Genomic DNA, 6,127 nt, shown 5'->3' on the forward strand with positions numbered 1-6,127 from the left:
AATGAGTAGTTAGAACAAATATGAAAACTTTGAAGGCAATCCTAACGTTTAACAAAGTAAGAAAAGCTAGTATGAAGTAACACATACTTTTGCAAGATTTAATAATGTTAATAGTGCCTTGAAAGTTTGAAAGATATTAAAGGGGTTGATTTTAGCCTTTTTCTTCCATTCCTAAATAACTTTATAAAATTTTGATCCTTTCTCAACTAGTTTTGATATCTATCAAAATGCCACATTTAGATATTAAAAAGAAGGTAAAAAATATTTGGTTTTCAAGGAATTCATGCATTTTTTAAAAATTTATTTTTCATTTATGAGCCTAAATGGAAGAGTAGATATCACTTTTGTTTTTTTTAAGCTATGAAGCCCTATTGAATGAACTAAGACCTGATGTGCTAAACTGTTCAATATGTTTGAGAATTGTCACCTCTTTGATATCTAATAGGGAACACCAATTTTCAAAAGGAAGCCAAGGTCATATTTGGATGTATCAATATCTGGATTATGGAATTTAATTATGTAAGGCAATTTTGTTGATCATTTTGAAAAAAAATTAAATGACTAGTTCGACATTTTTGTTGTGAATAAAGAAACATTTATACTAGTTTTGAATAAAAAATATTTTCCATTAAAAATAAAAAACCTAGTAAAAAGAAATATAGATTTTTTCATGCATTCAAGAAGTAGGAGAAACATAGTTGTTTGTCATCTTGACTTTTACATGATGTGTACATTAAGTTGACAGTAATCATACATATGTGGTGTGTTAGAATTAATGATGGAAGCAAGAACGAAAAAGAAATTATGAGTGAAAATAAAAAACAAGAAATCTTATTTAAGAGGAAAAGAGAAAGAAAACTAGCATAGATACAATGAGAAAGATAGGTGAAGAAACGAAGAAAAAGACATGAGAAAACGGAAAGAGAAATCCTTTTGAGAGGAAGTTATAGAGCTAATTTGATAAGTAAAGGGAAATTGGTAGAATTGAAATATGAAGAATGAAAAGGAAAAGGGATTTTGCCATTAGAATTTTTTGGCATACATAGTCATCATCGAAAAACGTAATTGGTCATTAGGATAAGAATTTGCACTATAGTTGGAAGCCTTTTGCATTGTTATGATAAAAACAGTTGGACCTTTGTAAGAGACATTTGCCTCGTTAAGATAAATATTTGCATTTGCATTATAGTTGGAAGGCATTTGTACCATTAGATTAGAAATTTATATGAGCAACTTAGAAGAAATCATTTGCATAATTGGGATAAGTATTTGCATTTGTATCCTTGTAGAGGCATTTGCAGTATTGCATGTGTATCTTGGAAAGAAAATTGCATTTGTATAGGGACAGTTGCATTTGCATCATGGTAAAGGGGTTGACATTTCACATCGTGATGGTTGATCATTGAAGTTTACTTTTTTGGTTTAAGGTTTTGTGTTTGCATTTTGATGATTGCAAGGATCCATACATTCACATTATCAAAATTAGGATTTTCATTAGCATATTTAAATAAGTGCTTGCATCATGCATCATTGGGTTAGACATTTGCATTTGCACCTCTTTTGAAAATTCTCGGATCTACCACATTAGGGTAGCATTAAAAGTTATATTAGAAATTACGTTTTGGTAAGAGTCATACTTTTGCATTTGCATTTGTAAAAAAAAATTCACTGGTGTAGATATCTACTTTTATCTAGGCAAAATCTAGTTATTTATGAAGTGCTTTAAATTTTGACCTAGTTGAAGTCTAATATTTCTTTAATTTTGAAAGTTTTTAAAATCAAAATTGAGACCAATTTGACCTAAATGCTTCAAAGTAAATTCTAGTCAAATTTAGTCAAACTTGATCAAATAAAGTCAAAATTAGTCAAACTCGATCAAAACAGATGAAACTTGGGTAAACTTTCAAAATTTACAACCAAATTAGAATCAATGTGCATTAAAATTGAAAATTGAGATATTAAAGCAATAAAAAGTTTAATTGCACTTTAAGAAGTGTAAAACTACAAAAAAAAATACCCTTTAAGGTATTTTCATAATTTAATCCTTTCAAAGTCAGATTTTTGTAAAAAATTTTAAATTATAATTAATTTTTTTGAGGATTTTTGTTGCATTAAAAGCTTACATTACACATTTGGAGTTGTGAAATTACAAAATATCTTTAGAGATATTTTTGTATTTTGACCTTTCTAAATTCAAAATTTTACATAACACTTCAGATTATAGCTTGATATTATTTGATAATTTTTTAAAATTTGAAAACTTTGATTATACTTTGAAAGATATGAAATTACCAAAATACCTTTTAAAGGTAATTTCGTAATTTAATTTTTTTTAGTTTTGTTTTTCATGAAACTTTCAGATTATGTTTTTATAATATTTAATAATTTTTGGTGCATTCAAAACCACTGCAATACATTGAAAGGTATGAAATTACTAAAATACCCCTTGGGGTAATTTTGTATTTTGACACTTCCTAAAGTTGGAATTTCACAAAAATTTACATACCTTCATTCCATATTATTTCATAATTTTTGGTTCTTTAAAATCCTAAAAATAAACATAGGATCATTGATTTCCAAGAAAGTGGCATAAAGATCAAAAACTTTGTATCAGAGGCATAATGATTTTTTCCCTTGGACCCAAAAGCTTTAAAAATCCATCATTTGACAGTGTGCATTCTAACCCATTGGATCATTTTGGGAATCTTGATCCAATGGTAAGATTTGGCTCATTGAAACCAAAAGCAAGGATGAAATATTAGCCATTGGGTGAATTTATGATATAAGGGCCAAGATTTAATTTTTTTTTTTTAGATATTTTCAGCTTTTTCTTCACCAAAATTGTCACGTTTGCTACAAAAAGATAGGTGGGGAAGGATGTGAAAAAACAAAGGAAAAAAAAGAAAAGAAAAAGATTGAAAAAAGCTTAGAGGAGGTAGAATTCCTATTTTTTTCTTGCATTTTCATATTGATTTTCTATTTTATTTTTGTTTTCTTGAAAAATTTATGGTTCCCTCATCCTTTTTTTTTATTCAAACTTGGTTCAAATTTCATCAAACTAAACCATAGTTTAGATTGAAATCATAAGAATCAAGTAACAAAGAGCACATCCAACATTGAAACCAATTTGGAGGTTCAATCAATAATTCTCCCACTATGGTCGAACCTCATCATGGCTTACTTTGAATGTTTTCTTGCTTTAAATCATGTATATGGAAGCTTTGATTGTTGTTTTATGTGTTTAATGTACATTTGATGTTGGTTTCTGTAAGTTGTGTACTATTTGGCTTATGTTCATATTTTTATGGTGTTTTTAAATTTATTTGTTTATTACATGTTTGTCAAATGTCTTTACATGATTAAAAAGTTATTCTAGCATGGTTTTGTGAAAGTTACATGCATATTCAACTTGGATGAGGTGATGAACATTTGTGGAGGTGTTATAGAAACTTTTGGCCAAGAGGAATATTCATGTTAACCGAAACTTAATTCTTCATTTGGTAGCTAATTTAGCTTTGATTCATGTATTTGATTATATTTTTGTTATGATTTTCATGTTTTTGAGGTTGTTGAATCAAATTTTCAATGAAAAAATGGTGTTTAATGTTTGGTTTTAATGATTTTTTTTGTGTTTGTTTAGTTGGATTTTTAAAGAACAAAATGGTTTGATCCATTTTTTTCTTAATTTTTTATGAACATCTTGTTTGTAATTTAGTTTTGTAAATGCATAAGTATGTAATTAGTTGTGTAATTTAGTTTTGTAAATGCAAAAGCATTTAATTAGTTTGTTTTTTTGTCATGTTTTTGTCATATATTCATTAATGACATTTTGGTAATTTGATTTTATCAAATATATATTTGCAAGAAATCCCAAATCCCATATAACTCCAAATTCCATGAAACCTTAAATTTTAAACCTTAAACCTCAAACTCCAAGTTTTAAATCTTAAACTACATACCAAACCCTAAACCTCAAACTAAGCCTCAAACCTTAACCTAGATTCGAAACTGACTCTAAACCCTAAACTAGACCCTAAACCTTAACCTAGATCCTAAATTAACCTAAATCCTAAGGCACCAACCAAACCCTAAAAATCCAAACTAACCTTTCAATCCTAAAACTAATCATGCATTTGCATTTCATTTTATTTTTCCATTATATGCATTTATTTTTGGTCAACTAAAAACCTTTAATTTTTTTTATTTTTAAAAATATTTTAATGTTTACATTTTAAAAAAAATATTTAAGATTTTTTAAAATTATTTTAAAATATTTTGGATTTTTTATTGAATCTTTAAAATTCTTTTAGAATTTTTTGAAATTTTTTTAATGTTAACGTAGCAACTGACAAGTGATATTAACTAGACTTTTTGACACATATCAATATTTTATTAAATATTCATACCACGTTAGTAAGTTGACTGACAGTGTTAGTTAGAAGTATCAAAGTGGGTGATGAAATGAAAGTTAGAGTACCTAACTAATAATTTTATTTCTTTAGATATCAAATTGACAAAAAAATATGTAATACAAGTGTTAAATGTGTATTTATCCCTTTCCATAATAGTCCTTTTTATAATTTTTTTTTTTGGGACATAAAAGACCACAATATTAGGGTAAGGGAAAAGGTTGTAGTCTTGTAGGTATTAAAATTTGAATCATTAACCTAGTGAAGATCAACTTTTAAAAATAATTATATGAATCATATAAGCTAATAGTCTCTTTTATAATCTTTAATGTAGTTATTAGTGTCAATATAATTTAAAAGGTAAAAAAAATTGACCCAACTCAAAAAATCATAAAAAAGATTTGAGATCAAACTTGATCCATTTGGAATGATTGAAAAAAAGTGAAAACAACTTAAAATAAAACTTAAATCCAAAACAATACAAATAAAAAATATCTTAGCTAAAGAATGATCCAAGCCCAAAATACTTTAAATCTAAAGCAATTTGACCCAAAATAATTCAAAATTGCAATGATATGAATTTTATTCTCTATTTACGTAGATCAAGCATATTAATTTTAAGTTAATTAAAAATTTCAACTAATGATATATATTGAAAAATTTAATATTCTTGATCAAAATAATAAAGATATAGGATCAATTCAAAACTTTACATGCATGAAATATATGAGCATATTATTAAATCTATCGATGTTCATAAAAATATTAATCACACATAAAGTTATAAAAAGGATGTAAAACAATATGTTTCATACTAATATAACTTAATTGCTCATATATATAAGAAAAAGATATGAGACTCGAGTGGCTAAAACCGAGTCAAATTTGAAAAACAACTCACTTAAACTCATACCCAATCTAATTTAATTTAATTAAAAAAACAACAACTTAAACTCATTTATTCTAAACTAAAAAATAACATAAACTCAAAACGACGAAAATTTGAAATGATATGAATTCAAAATAATTTAAATATGAATTAACCCGAATTAATCCAAATTTAAGTTAAAGATAACTTTATTTTTTAAAATTATCAATTTAATAAAAGTAATAAATATCACAGTTTAGTGTCTAAAATATCTTTATATTATCTATTAAAATCTATTTTTATTATTTTATAAATCACTGCAAATTATTTTTAATTATGAGCATCTTAGTTATGAGTAAAAATAATTAAAAATACTTTTTTATTATAATTAAATTAGATTTATACAATTATATACCATATGCAATTTTGGATCGTAAATAATTTTTTATGATATCAAAGCTAAAAAATGAAAATATGTTATAAATTAATAAAAATATACTTTCCTCTAATTTAATTATAATTGATAAAATCTGACTTTATCTAAATAATTCATTTAAGGTTCAATTTGATTTGATTTTAAACATTAATAACTTAAATTTAAAATAATTCAAATCTAAATAATTCTAATATAAAATTACTCAAATTTAAAATAATTTAAATTTAATATGATTTAAATTCAAAATGACTAGAAAGTAACCCACACAACACAAAACCATTTTTCTTGCCATTGCCATCTTTTTACTGTATATATATCACTTCTAATTTTTTATTATAATATTATAATTAATCAATTATAATAAAAATTTATATTTTAATTCGTCAGCTTTATATATATATATTTATGAATTCA

The sequence above is a fragment of the Durio zibethinus genome, chromosome 18, assembly GCF_047325235.1.
Source record: "Durio zibethinus cultivar Kanyao isolate XHJ-2024 chromosome 18, ASM4732523v1, whole genome shotgun sequence".
Taxonomy (NCBI): Eukaryota; Viridiplantae; Streptophyta; class Magnoliopsida; order Malvales; family Malvaceae; genus Durio; species Durio zibethinus.